Genomic DNA, 13,518 nt, shown 5'->3' with positions numbered 1-13,518 from the left:
CATGTGTGTCCAACATATGAGGTCTTCATGCAAAATAAATAAACATTTAATAAATAAGAAACTTACCTGAAATACCGGGTGTTACAATATCTCAAGTAAATCCATCTCTTGACCAACTAGGATATTCAAAAAAGATAAAATACAGTTTTGTTCATTGATAAAGGCTTGTATTCACCATCCTCATCATCTAAAGAAACCATGTAAATGCCCTCCCTCAAATCATTAGAAAAAGTTTGACAAGTGTTGCCATAAGTCTGATTAAGATGATCAACATCAACTAGTGTTCTAAAAGGCGCGCCATGGCGCGCGCCAAGGCATGTCATGATGTGAGGCGTGACTTCTTCATTACGAAAAGTCTCATAACATTGTTGGTAGGCGTTATGTGTGAGCACGACGTGATATGGCGTGTTATGACGCATGATTTTTCGTTTGAGACACGTTTTTTTGCTCTTTGTTATGTCTTTTCTAATCGATCATACAAATATTGTGTTTTTTGATAATTTTTTGTTATTAGTTATTGATATAACACTTCTAAAAACTAGTTATTTTTTATATAAATCTTATGTGGTAATATAATTATAAATTAATACAAAATTGTTGTCGTACATCTCGTCTTGAAAAACGTCATGGCTCGCCATGGCTCGTAAAGCGTGAGGCTTGGCCTTGCCGCCACGTCGCGCCTCACACCATTTAGAACATTTACATCAACGTTAGCATTTGATGTTGATATTATACATGTTTGTCGACTTCACATCCATACGAGAGGAATTAACCATCAAAATTTACTTAATGTTTTTATTTTAGTTGTTTGTACTTCGATTTGCACTTGTTGAACGATTTTGCCAATAGTAGTTGAAGAACCCCATTATTCCCCAAACATGTAATTGGCCTTGACATATACTATCTCATTGATTTCCAATTCATATTTTTCATGTCATTTGTAATAAAAAGGAAAATGACACGGGAGGGTAATTAACTGTTGATTTTATTCACAGTTAGTCACTTTTTTTATATACGCAATATATCATCGAACTTGTTGTTTGTGTTCACTATAACTCTTTTGACTGGCTATCGCCTATGATAGCCGGTCAAAAGAGTTATGGTGAACACAAACAACAAGTTCGATAATATATTACGTACAAAAAAAAATAACAAAATATAAACAAAATCAACATTTTATTATCTTCTTAGTCATTTTCCGTATAAAATTAAAGATGCTTTAAAAGTTTTCATTCTTAGTCATTTTCCGTATAATACGTGTGGTTGAAAAATGTAAGTTAAATGAATGTCTGGTAAGGCCATGTGCTTACTAAAATCGTGCTCAATTACTACTATAGTACTATGATACATCACTGTTTTAGTTGGAAATTAAAAATAATACAGATATACACGTACCAAAGCAATTAGTGACCTAAAATACATAAACTTAGTTGAAACAACGAACATCCTTTTTCACCCTCTTGTAAAACTACCAGAACGATACTTTAGAAACAAATCTATTTATTCCTTATGAAACGTAATTATTCGGATCTATATTGTTATCAACTGCAACAAGACAAAGAGCATTTTTCTTGTGGAGAACGAGCCCAGGAGTTGTCATGGTGTCTACATCCTCTGCCTTCATCCCATCTGGTAATTTCCAGTCAAATGTGTAAAGGAGATTCGAAAGGGTCAATTCCATGGTGGCAACTCCGATTGCCAATCCTGGACACCCTCTTCGACCCGAACCAAATGGGATGAACTCGAACTCCGTCCCTTTGAAATCATAGCTGCTAACCAAAAACCTCTCTGGCTCAAACTCTTCTGGTTTTTCCCAACATTCAGGGTCTCGCCCAATAGCCCATGAATTAACATAAACCAGAGTCTTCTTAGGAATCTCATATCCGTTTAAAAAACATACATCAATCGTTTCTCGTGGGATCAAGAGAGGTGCAGCCGGGTATAATCTAAGTGACTCTTTTATTACTGCCTTTAAGTAGTCGAGTTTTGGTAGGTCATCTTCATCGATCTTTCCTTTGTTACCTGCTGCGTTTCTGACCTCTTGTTGAGCCCTTTTTAAAGCTTTAGGGTTCTTGATGAGTAGAGTCAGCGCCCATACTACTGCAGATGCACTCGTTTCTGTACCTGCCAAGAAGATATCCTGCAAAAGAAAGAGCCTGAAACTTAGTTTGATGCTAACAAGATAGAGGTACTTTATTTCCCGAAATCATTAACACCCACCATAACTATTGCTTTGATGTGATCGAAAGTGAGATCGAGTAAAAAAGAGTTGTCATTCTTGAGCTGAAGCAAGATGTCAATGATATCGTCATGCATTTTGTTGGTTCTACTCTCGGAATTTAAATGCTCATCCACAAGTTCTTGGTAGAAAGCATCCATATCATTGAAATTCTTCTGTAGCTTAGCCATGCTCCCGTTGAGATGATCAAGCCACCCCATCAACGGAAAATAATCCCTATAATACAACTGCACCAACACCGCTTGACACTCCAAAAGAAGCCCATGAAAACGGCTCATTTCTGGTCCATTTCTCTTACCGAAAGCCATTCTACAGATTATCATACTCGTAAGAGTCATTACAGTCTCGTTCAAATTCACCACTACTTCTGATGAAGAAGAAGAAGTGACGATTTGGGATTTTATTTTGTTGATCATGAGCAAGACTTCTTCTTCACGATCACCACGAAACGAAAGCACCCTTCTCGAAGTGAAAAGATGAAGAGTGCAAATCTTTCTTATTTCTCTCCAGTAATCATTGTAAGGCGTCAAAATCAAACCTTTGTAGCCATACGTGATCTTTTTTTGGCCTGTAAGAACAGGCCTACTACAAAAGATCGCATCATTTGTTTTCAAGACTTCTTTCGCCATCCGTGCTGAAGAAACAACCAGCGTTTGGACAGAGCCCAGGCGTAGGGACATGAGTGGGCCGTAGCGTTTGGATAGTTGCCATAGATGGTCGGAGAGGTTGGAGGTGTCGAGCTGGTGCAAGTTTCCGATTATGGGAAGTCCACGCGGGGCTGGTGGGAATTTTGATCTAGGGTTTCTAAAGTTTGAAAGAATGAAGAGAAGGAATAAAGAGAGGACTGCTGATATAATGACCAATTAGGCAGCCATTATTGCATTCATTTGTGAAGTTTGGCATCTATACCATCTCTTTATATAGAGGAGACAGTCCTAATATAATTTTATTCAAATTTCGTGGCTTGACAGGTCAAATTAGGGTTTGAGATAAAGATCGACAGTTTTTTCTTTGTAAGATAAGGTCATTGTCATATTTATTTGTTAAAAGGGGATTTTGAAATGCAAAAAAGGCTTCGGCCTCACTTCTCCCATATTATTTTAAATATAGCTACAAAATGTTCCTTCGAGTTTCACATTATTATTCCTCTTAACAAAACTGGGTTACGGTTTTCAAAATATATTTTATTATTAATGTCATATTTTAACAAAATGTGGTACCACAAAAACAATATCATGCCACTGTGCATTACAACTTAATTAGATATGTCCCTCTTCTATATTCAAAGCTCACTTTTAGAGATTAGCATTCTTTAACCTTTTGCTTTTAAACCTGAAATACATGATCATGACATTAATACATAACAGAAAAAATTTCTCGTTAGCTACATTATGAGTTTAGACACAATTTATTATAAAAACATTTGATAAAAATCTTTTATTCCAACATACTTCGGGCTGGTGGGTGTGGGCAACATGTTAAGACATGTTATCATACCCAAAAGTTGCCAACTCATAATGCCATGTCATCTTTAACACCATTTGATTTATCTAGGAAACGGTGTGCAAATGTTATAACATGTTATAACATGTTAAGAGATACAAAGAGAGTTAGAGAGTGAGTGAGATAATGGCTTTTGATTGGTTGATTCTCACATTACTTCCCGTGGCCATGGTAACATTTCTTAACATAACACCAAATAACATGAGAGGGGGTGGTGTTTCGGTGTTATGGCGCCGTTATGGGAGCTGCCAAATTAGCATAACGTCGTATGGCGTTGCCCATATCGGATGGTCTCATGAAGTGTTATATGTATACAATGCATGTCATAACCCGAAGTAAAATCTTTTATTCCAACATGCTTCGGTGTTGAAAAATATTGTTATTTCTTAATATTATTCAATCTTAACTTGAAAAGGAAAAAACATGAAGTCTTGATCTAACATGACATGGTTAGTGCAAGTTAAATTGAAAAGTATTATTGAAATAATGGCTAGTGAGCATTTAATCAGAAATTGAAGGATGGTGCTATAATATACAAAAGATGGAGGTTATGGGAGCTAACTTGTGAGGTTGTTGGACAAATTGAAGAAGTCTAATAATCATAGGGGTTATATAGTAATATTTGGAGTCAAAACTGATGCCGACCAGTTAGGGTTTAAATATATAACCGCACTCTCTGTCAACAAATATTATTCAGTATAACTACTATACACATAAATCGTCTATTCTCATATTTTCTCTGTGAATTGTTGTAACATTTAAGGGTTTCATCTTGGGTTTCATATATTCAGTTGTTCTTAGTTACAAATTAACTATTTAGTGATTAGAATAGTATTGAGAGTAGTTTAGGTGGTTTGTAGTGAGGATTTTTCTTGTAAAACTATGTGAAAACAATCTGATTCTTTGATTCAATAAGAATTGATTATGTTGGGAATAAGCTATTGAGTTTCTTCACATGGTATCAGAGATACTCGATTATGAAGGAGCTCAGTTGTAGTTTTTCCGTACCGTGTCTTTGGAAAGTAGGATTTTTGAAGGTTGTATGTCATTCAGATCTCTTTGCAGATGTGTTTGATCGTCAGATTCATTGGTTGTTCTTGGGGCTACAAGTCAGATCAACGATGTCTCTTGGTGTTTTCAAAGCGACGTTCTCGATGGCTAGAGTTTCCAACACCTACGGTTCACGACGTGTTTTGATAGATAAGGTTCACGACGTGCTCTTCAGATCTTATTAATTTGAAAGAAGATTCTTTGTTGCTGGTGAACTCGAGACATTTTCTCTTGTGAAGTTTTTTACTCTCGGTGTCGACGTTCATCATATGCGAGTACAACTCCTTTCTGACCGTTGTTCTTTTTTTCTTTAGAATCAATAGATCTCACCTGATTTGTCTATGGTTCTACTTTGGTTCTAGATTTTCTACATCTTATCTGTTATATCTTGTTGGATCGTTTGAAATTGATTTTTTTCACAAATCTCCGATATACTTGATGTTTACTCTAGATCTTTGAGTCAGTATTTTTAGATCTGTGTATATATCGTGTTTTTTTTGTAATTTCATCAAGTCTATCGAGTTCAATTGATATGCTCACTTGGCGCCTTCCTAAACTGACCCTGGTTCTGTCTTTTGTTATATGTTAAGCATCTTGTTTTGCTTTTACTCCATGCCTGAGGTTTGATCCTTTTCAGATTATATCTCTTTGCCTCAGGACAGGTTCTTGTTAATTGTTTGTCATTCTAGATATGGTCTTTTACATACATTAGTTCTATTATTGTTATGTTCCTTTTCAGAGATAGTCATCACTTAAAACTGGTCCAATTTCTAATATTAAATGATCATCTTAACCAACATTGTCTATAACATTGTTTGTTTGGGTTACAGTTTGTTGGTTTTTTGTTTTGTGTTTATGGCTCTATTTGCTGGTCAAAAATATCAACAAGAACATGTTTCCGCTCATTGTAAGTGATATTCTCTGCTTGATGTACTAAGGTTAAGATTGTTCTGAAGGTATTTCTCTTGGTTTCCTCTTAGCCTTTATCAATGTTGTTTCATGTGCTAAGGGTTGCTTTATGTTTTTTACTGTCAATCATCAACACTTGTTTGGTCTTGTCACATACCTCTACCTATTGTGATGAACCTTAAATTGGCTATGAATCATGTTAGGTAGAGGTACATGAGTTATGCTTACCCTACTTTAAGTATAGCTTATGTTTAAGTTCATTATCATTATTATGAACCTATAAACAATATATGTACTAACTATTATAAACTATACAAAGTGTTATTATAATACTTTTTAACTTCTCGCGATACGGGGAATCTAGTTTGAAGGGTCGCATAGGGTTGTTGGATTTCAGAACAACTTAAATGTCAAAATAGTCCTACCCTCCGGTGTTTCATGTCTGGCCCCTGTCTGTACATAGTAGTTGAAAAGTAAATTGTTTAACATGAAAGGTCTAGTATGCTCAAGAGTCATATTAAAGTGATATTGCTAAATAACATATGATACTAATGGGCCACACTAAATCAACTTGATACAAATGATTATTTATTAGAAACTGATTTTAATAAATATTCAATAAAACTCTTATAATTAAATTGGAAATTATTTATTTCATGGAAATAGTAATTTTTCATTAGCAAGTAACATTATATTATTTCATATGGTATGAATTAATAAATCATGCATAACTTTTTGGACTAGTTGAAAATCTTTTGTCTTTTACTCAAAAGACAAAGTTTATATTTTATAAACCTTGAGTTTATAAAATTTAAACTAACTTTCTCTTTTTTATACAATTTTCGGAATTTGCATAAAAGGAAGAAATGTATGGCTTTTCCATTAGTTTATTCAAAAGAAATGAAGCATGGGAGACATGTTTATGACATGGGGACATATGTGCTTAAAGTGTTAAAACTTAATGGTTAATACTTTCACTTTATACATATAAATAAGAGGCTTGCATTCTTGAAATGTTGCTCATTCCTTCTTCTCTACTAGTGGCCGAAACTAGTTTCTCCTCTCCCTTTCACTCTAGTTTTGGTTAGAAAACTTGAAGAATACTTGCATATTCATGCCTTCTTTAAGTTCATATTGGCTATGAACTTAAAGGTTAAGGGTTTAAGAGTTTTGGACTAGCATCTACATTAAGTTGAGTCATTGTTGGTGTCTCAAAGGTTACACATTCTTCATCAACTTCCAAGCCTCCCAAGAGGACCCAAAGAACTACAAATGTTGTTCTTTCTTCACCTCTTCTTTGGTTGGTATTTTAATCTTTCTATAACTTGCAAGAAGATCATTGGTGGATATAAAATGTTTATGTTATTTCAAAAATTAAAGGATTCATTTTCCATATTTTTCTAGTTTATGAAACTATTTTTTAACTAAAACCCAACAATTGGTATCAGAGACACCTTGCAAGTTTTGTTAGATTTTTGATTTTTGGAAATCTTAGTTTTTGGAGAATATGGATAACTTGTTTTTGTATAAAAATAAGTTCATACATATTTTTTTTGACAATTTTTTTGAAATTGTTATTTTATGTGACAAATGTTTCATGCATCTTTTTTCATTTAAAGTTGTCTTAGAAAAAAGCAAAGGTTATCTGATGTGTATATTGATGTATATGATGTGCATAAACTGGTCAAGGACCAATGTGTTGTTATGTTGTTGTGTTGGTTATTTTAATTATAAAATGGTTGTAATAATTTTTTTATTAATATGGTATGTAATAATTAAATAGATTAGCTTTTCTTGGTTATTTTTGTAAAGTAATAGATTAGTTTTTAGAATTAATTTATTTGTACAAAAAAATATAACAAGAAATCAAGTTGGAACCATTTTTGAAGACAAAAGGAGCAATTTTCAAGCCTAAAAGGTGTGCAATATTTTTCAGTGACATTTTCTAAAAAGTGTCGCTAATGCTGTTTACAAATGGTTGTTGAACTTTTAGCGACAATTGTTGAATTTTAGCCTTCAAGATGTTTTTCCTATCTTTTGCAAGCAATGAGTGTTTGCTCAAGTGGGAGCTTCTACAACAATATTACAAGAAGTTTTTTTGGTCCCTTTAAATGTCCATTTAGGAATGGACTTGTCATCTTTTGTGTTGGCTCACAAAAATGTCATTAGTTGGTTATGTTTATGCACATATATTTTTAATGCATGTTTGTGTTGTTTATTTTAGGCAATTATTATGTGTGGTTGATAAATTAGTTTTTCACATGCTAAAATAATTTTGGACAAAATAAACATCACATGGAGTTTGGGTTTTCAAAATTGGACATAAGATGTAACAAGTTATTATTTTAAAAAAAAAAGACCGGTTTTATAAAATCGTTAATAACGACAAATTTTGAAATACTCTATTATAAGTTTAAAATGGTGATTTTTGTAACTTATACAAACTCCATATATATAAGTAATAAAATGAAGTTTTATTAAAGATATAAAAAGTTCAAATGCACTCAAAATTAATACCGGTTATTAAAATTGAATTGCGTCAAATTATATAAAAACTAGCTTTTATATAGAACCTTAAAAGATGATTTTCTTTTGAAAGTTGATACCATGATTTATTATATGCATGTAATAACCATGATATCATATGTTTTTAAACTACAATTATAAAACATATAAAGACTCTTTCTTTACAAACCTCAAATCTATGCAATCCTTTTAAAGAACACTCACACATTTCTTGTATGCATTAGTGGGATAAAGGATACCTAACTGCTTAGTGTTGTCTTTTGATGGACGGGGTGTCTTCGCGATTTCTATAACCAAGTTATAGGCAGATTACACAAGTTTTTCAAGTTGGATGATTTGATCTGAAATCTTTTGAGATAGAGGATACCTAAGCAAGAGAATTCTGAGGCATAGTTGGGATCAAACATGTCTAATTAAATTTGTTATTAGAGATCCCATAAATCTAGGAATTATATAGCAAAATATAATTGATAATTGATATCTACCGGGTTGAATTCAAATGGATGGGATAAAGGATACCTAACCATTTATTTGCTTTGCAACTTGGGTCCTAGACTTTGATAATTAATGTTTTTGGAAACTAACAGGGGTATTAATTATTGAAGATTAAATATTGAAAATACTAAATGAATTTTGTTAAAATTTTGTAGTTAAATAATTCATTCTCATTATCATGTATTGTCATTTTCTTTAATGACTTAATGAAACAATAACATTTAATAGATACAACTTCAATGAATGGGTTCATGTCTTAAGAGACAATCTCCTGAGAGATATGAAATTGTATACACTTAAAGGTCCTAGCCCTAAACTATTTGCCTTGAGCAATAAACCTGAACATGATACCTAGTAAAGGCATCACTGTGATGCTAAAGATGTTTCTAACATCAAGCTAGGAATAGTTATTCGTGACTTCTAGGAAGTCTTGGAGAATTTATACATATATTTGATGTTATAACAGGTCAAGTTATATTCCAATAAATATAGTGATATTTTATTTAGAGCTAGTTTAAACATTGGAATAATGCAAGGCTAAAAGAATCACCTTGTGTGATCCAGGAGGCCCATGTTTTATGGACTGAACACATTTAAGCCCAAGAAATTTACTAAAGCCCACATAGATGGATATTGTTTCTTTTGTGAAGAAACAGGACACTGGGAGAGGATTTACTCCTCTTATTTGGAAAGAAAGTCTGGAAGAGACTAGTACTTATTGCATCTACTAGATAGAACTCATACTTTGCATATAACACTTAGGTACTTGGTAATTAAATGCTAATCTAATATTTGTAAATGGCTTACAGATATTTATTGAAGAGTAACCAGTTGAGCACAACCAAGTTGGAACTACACTCTCAGAGTTTAGTTTATTATTTATGCTTAGAACATAAAGTACTTGTAATGTAAAACAACATTTGTTTTGGAACAATGTATGTTTTAATTTAGCATATCTAAATTTATGTCTCAGTTATTTTATTCAAATGTTTGATAATTTACTTAAGCATTTTTCATAACGATAATATTCATATTCTGAAATGATTAACTTCTATTTATCAGACTAGATCTCTTAATAGAATTATAAAGTAAATATAAACATTTTATAAATAAAATCAAGTTCAATATACAAGCACTTTGACTTAAACTTGTTTTAAATCAAACTCATCTTTGACATTGTTATCTTTATTATATAAATGACATTCACATATTCCAAATTCAAGAAAGGGATCTTTGAAGGCAAATAATGTAGTTTATTTGACATATGTGAACCTTATTTATATGTAAAGGATTCATAATGATATTTTCACCAAAGTGTAGAGAAAATAATTAAGGAACTATACACCTTGGTGTATGACTTCCTTTCTGATGAATGTCTGAGATTAAGCACAACATACCAAGTCAACTTTATTAACAACTATAGTAGTTTTAATTATATTTTACGTGGTAAAGCATAATTGTGAAATCTTTGTTGAAGGTTTCAAAAGTTAAGATGCAAACCGGTAAGAACCATCTAAGGCCTTAAATGATAATAAAGGATGAATTAAATCTTATTTGGTATGATTTACTTTCTAATCGGTAGAAATATCGTCCCTTAATCTTTTTGGGATAATTGTAACATCCCGAAATTCAGGTACATCTCTTATACCCTTCTTCTTTTCCAAGTTGTCAAGTTTGGCCCCTTAAAGGAAATATTAAGGCAAATGAGTACATGGGGCGTACTGCAGAGTACGCTGCGCGTACGCATGTGCTTAAGTTGGACGCGGACTCGCCTAGGTACGCTGGGCGTACCCAAGGTTACGCCGGGCGTAACCGGCCCAGATGCAAACCCTAAATTGTGGCTTGTGCACTATAAAAGGAATGTTAAGGCCTTATCCTCAGCCACCATTTCAGAGAGTGAAACCCTAATAGAGAGATACCCTTCGTCCCTAGCTTGTGTGTGTGTGTTCTAAGCTTCAAAGTGCCATTTCAAGGTGGTGAAATAGAAGAGGAGGCCATTTTAGGAGCTAGAAGTTGGTGGACAAGAGTAGATCTGAGTTCTACAGAGGTTGGAGCTTCTTTCTGAGGTAAAAAGCTCAAAGCTTTCCTTGTCATTTGTGATTTGTGCTTCTTGGACCAAATTTTAGGGTTTTTGGTCCCAAGGTGGAGACTTTATGAGCAAATGGTCTCCATAAGCCTAGATCTGCCATATTTCAAAGTAAAATGAGTTGTAGGTTCATAAAAATCTAATCTTGGACGTGAATATTGAGCCATGCATGAGATCTAGACTTTATGAGAAATGAGGGAAGGTGTTAAAGTGATTAGGGACCTTTACATCCATGCAAAGGCTTAAAGGTCTCGACTTTATGGATTAAGTGGTCTTAGAGAAGTCAGATCTGGAGTTTGAGTTTGTGTCTTAACCGTTTAAGACCAAAATCCATGAATGCATGAAACTGAGACTTACGCTGGGCGTAAATCTCAGTACGCGCAGCGTAAGGGTCTGAGACCCCGATTCTGGATCACCGGAGTACGCCCAGCGTACAAGAGGACTTTTGGGTCAAGGAGGGGTAAAATGGTCTTTTACCCTTCTGTGGGATTGTAGGAAGGGATGTAATCTAGTCTTTTAGAGCCATTATTTATTTGAGAGTACTGTTTATGTGTTTAGGCGGGGACTAGATCAGTGTTTTCGTGTGCGAGATTATCCGAGATACCCGAGGTGAGTCTTCTCACTATACATTACCTAGAGTGGTATTTATATGTAGAGCAGAGGGTCTTGTATGCTATGTGTACATATGAGATTATGTGCATTGTGTTATATGTATGCTATGTGTTGAACAGACCGGGCCGGAGGGCCCAACGATATAGACCGGGCCGAAGGGTCCAACGACACAGACTGGACCGAAGGGTCCGACGAGCTATAACCGGACCAGAGGGTCCAACGAGCTACGGGACTGGAGGGTCCCGCTGAGACACATCGACCGGAGGGTCGTACTGTAGCCTCGAGTGGCGTGTGTGTTGTATGTGGTATTTTGGGGAACTCACTAAGCATTTATGCTTACCGTGTTGTGTGTTATGTGTTTTAGGTACCAGTGAGGATCGTGGGAAGGCGCCGGCATGATCAGTACACACTCATAGAGATTATGTTGAGATTCTGGGAGTTGTTTTGTGATGATGACATTGGATACGTAATGTTTTGATATTGTTTTATGATTAAAAGTATGATTTAAAAATGAAAAAATTGTTTTGGAAATTTACGTTGTTACAAGTTGGTATCAGATCCTTGGTTTGAGGGATTCGGATGCACCTTTGGGCGTGTATGAACTCAAACTGAGGATTTGAGGAAAATTTTCAGAAAAGAAACAATTTTTCTAAAAGAGTAAAAGATTTTGAGAAAGGCAGAACGGAGCAGTGTGTACGATCAGCCAGCGCCCGAACGGTGATTTCCCAAAATACCCTTACATTATGTGTTATGAGATATGATATGATATGTTATGCATGCTAGAGTAGGCTAGGTATTCATATTAGGACTAGAGTGGCCTGATTTGTGATGCCTTAGCATAGGAGATTACTGCTGCTATGAGATACTTCGAGAGTGAGTAGGTAGCAGTGAGGAGCTTATGAGAAGTCTACCGAATGGTAGCCTATGCTTAGTGAGATGTAGATTACTTGTGATCTGGGATCCTAGGAGGTGGACTTGGAATGAATACTGATGCGGTGTGGAAGGTAGTATTGGGCCCGTACTACTGGAAACACTGGATCAGTGTGCAGTCCAAGTTAGAATCCTTAGGGTACTAAAGAGCAAGTAGGGTTGAGTATCGAGTGCGAGTATACTCGAGCGAGTCTCTGATTCCTTTTGTGTTGTATTTCAGAGACATCATGGTTGGGACGCGCCATCACCCAGGAGGCAGTGGTACCAGTGGTACCAGTGATGAGGAGATCCGTAGGCTGATTCACGAGGAGGTGGTTGCGGCCATCCGAGCTGAGATACCAGAGATGTTCGGGTCTATCAAGACCACGTTGATCGAGACTTTTGATGAGCGGTACGCCGCTCTTACTAAGGCTGTTGTTGCTGCGGCCACCGCAGCTGTCGCTGCTGCCAGGCCGCAGGGAGGTGACTCGTTGCTGTACCGAGAGTTCAGCAACACGAAATCACCAGAGTTTGATGGGACACAGGACCCGATTGTCGCGATGAGGTGGATTTTTGATATCGAGGGATGCTTCTACACCTGCTTGTGTCCGGAGCATCTGAGGGTTAGGTTTGCGCTGAACCAGCTTCGCTTGGGAGCGAAGGACTGGTGGAAGTTTGTGACGACAGACTTCACTACGGCAGAGCTTACTGCGGTGACCTGGGAAAGGTTCACCACGATGTTTCGAGATGAGTATGTTCCCCCTGTGGAGAGGGAACGTCTAGCACAGGAGGTCTTATCCCTCAAGTAGGGAACTGAGTCTGTAACGGTGATTACGAGGATGTTCCATGAGAGAGCGTTGTTTTGCCCTGAGCACGTGTCGACGGAGCAGGCACGTATGAGCCGGTACTTGAGCATACTGAGGAGGGACATCCGTGAGTTCGTGGCGAACTCGTCATACCGGACATTTGCCAAGCTCCAGGCAAATGCCCAGAAGATAGAGATTGAGTTGGAGACTCAGGTCAGGGAGGAGGCCGAGTCTCAGAGGAGGGACAGGCGACCGGCACAGGCGCAGCCGGCAGCCAAGCGGGCGAAGCCCGCTGATTCGAGATCTGGGGGTCCGAAGGGCCGCACTTGTGGAAAGTGCGGCAAGAGCCACGAGGGAGTGTGCAGAGTTGGGGTGTGTTACAA

General features: G+C 36.1%; 1 pseudogene across 1 annotated transcript; it reads right to left on the bottom strand.

Annotated features, from left to right (window-relative positions):
• Positions 1 to 1,411: 1,411 nt before the first annotated feature.
• Positions 1,412 to 3,114, bottom strand: LOC145111588 (6,7,8-trihydroxycoumarin synthase-like; annotated as a pseudogene). Its single transcript, XR_013710330.1, has 2 exons — positions 2,221 to 3,114; positions 1,412 to 2,140 (listed from the first exon to the last, which is right to left on the bottom strand). The product of XR_013710330.1 is annotated as a 6,7,8-trihydroxycoumarin synthase-like (transcript).
• Positions 3,115 to 13,518: the final 10,404 nt, after the last annotated feature.

The sequence above is a fragment of the Lactuca virosa genome, chromosome 5 (assembly GCF_052849685.1).
Source record: "Lactuca virosa cultivar CGN04683 chromosome 5, Lactuca_virosa_CGN04683_v6, whole genome shotgun sequence".
Lineage (NCBI taxonomy): Eukaryota > Viridiplantae > Streptophyta > Magnoliopsida > Asterales > Asteraceae > Lactuca > Lactuca virosa.
This window is presented reverse-complemented; position numbering and strand designations above follow the sequence as displayed.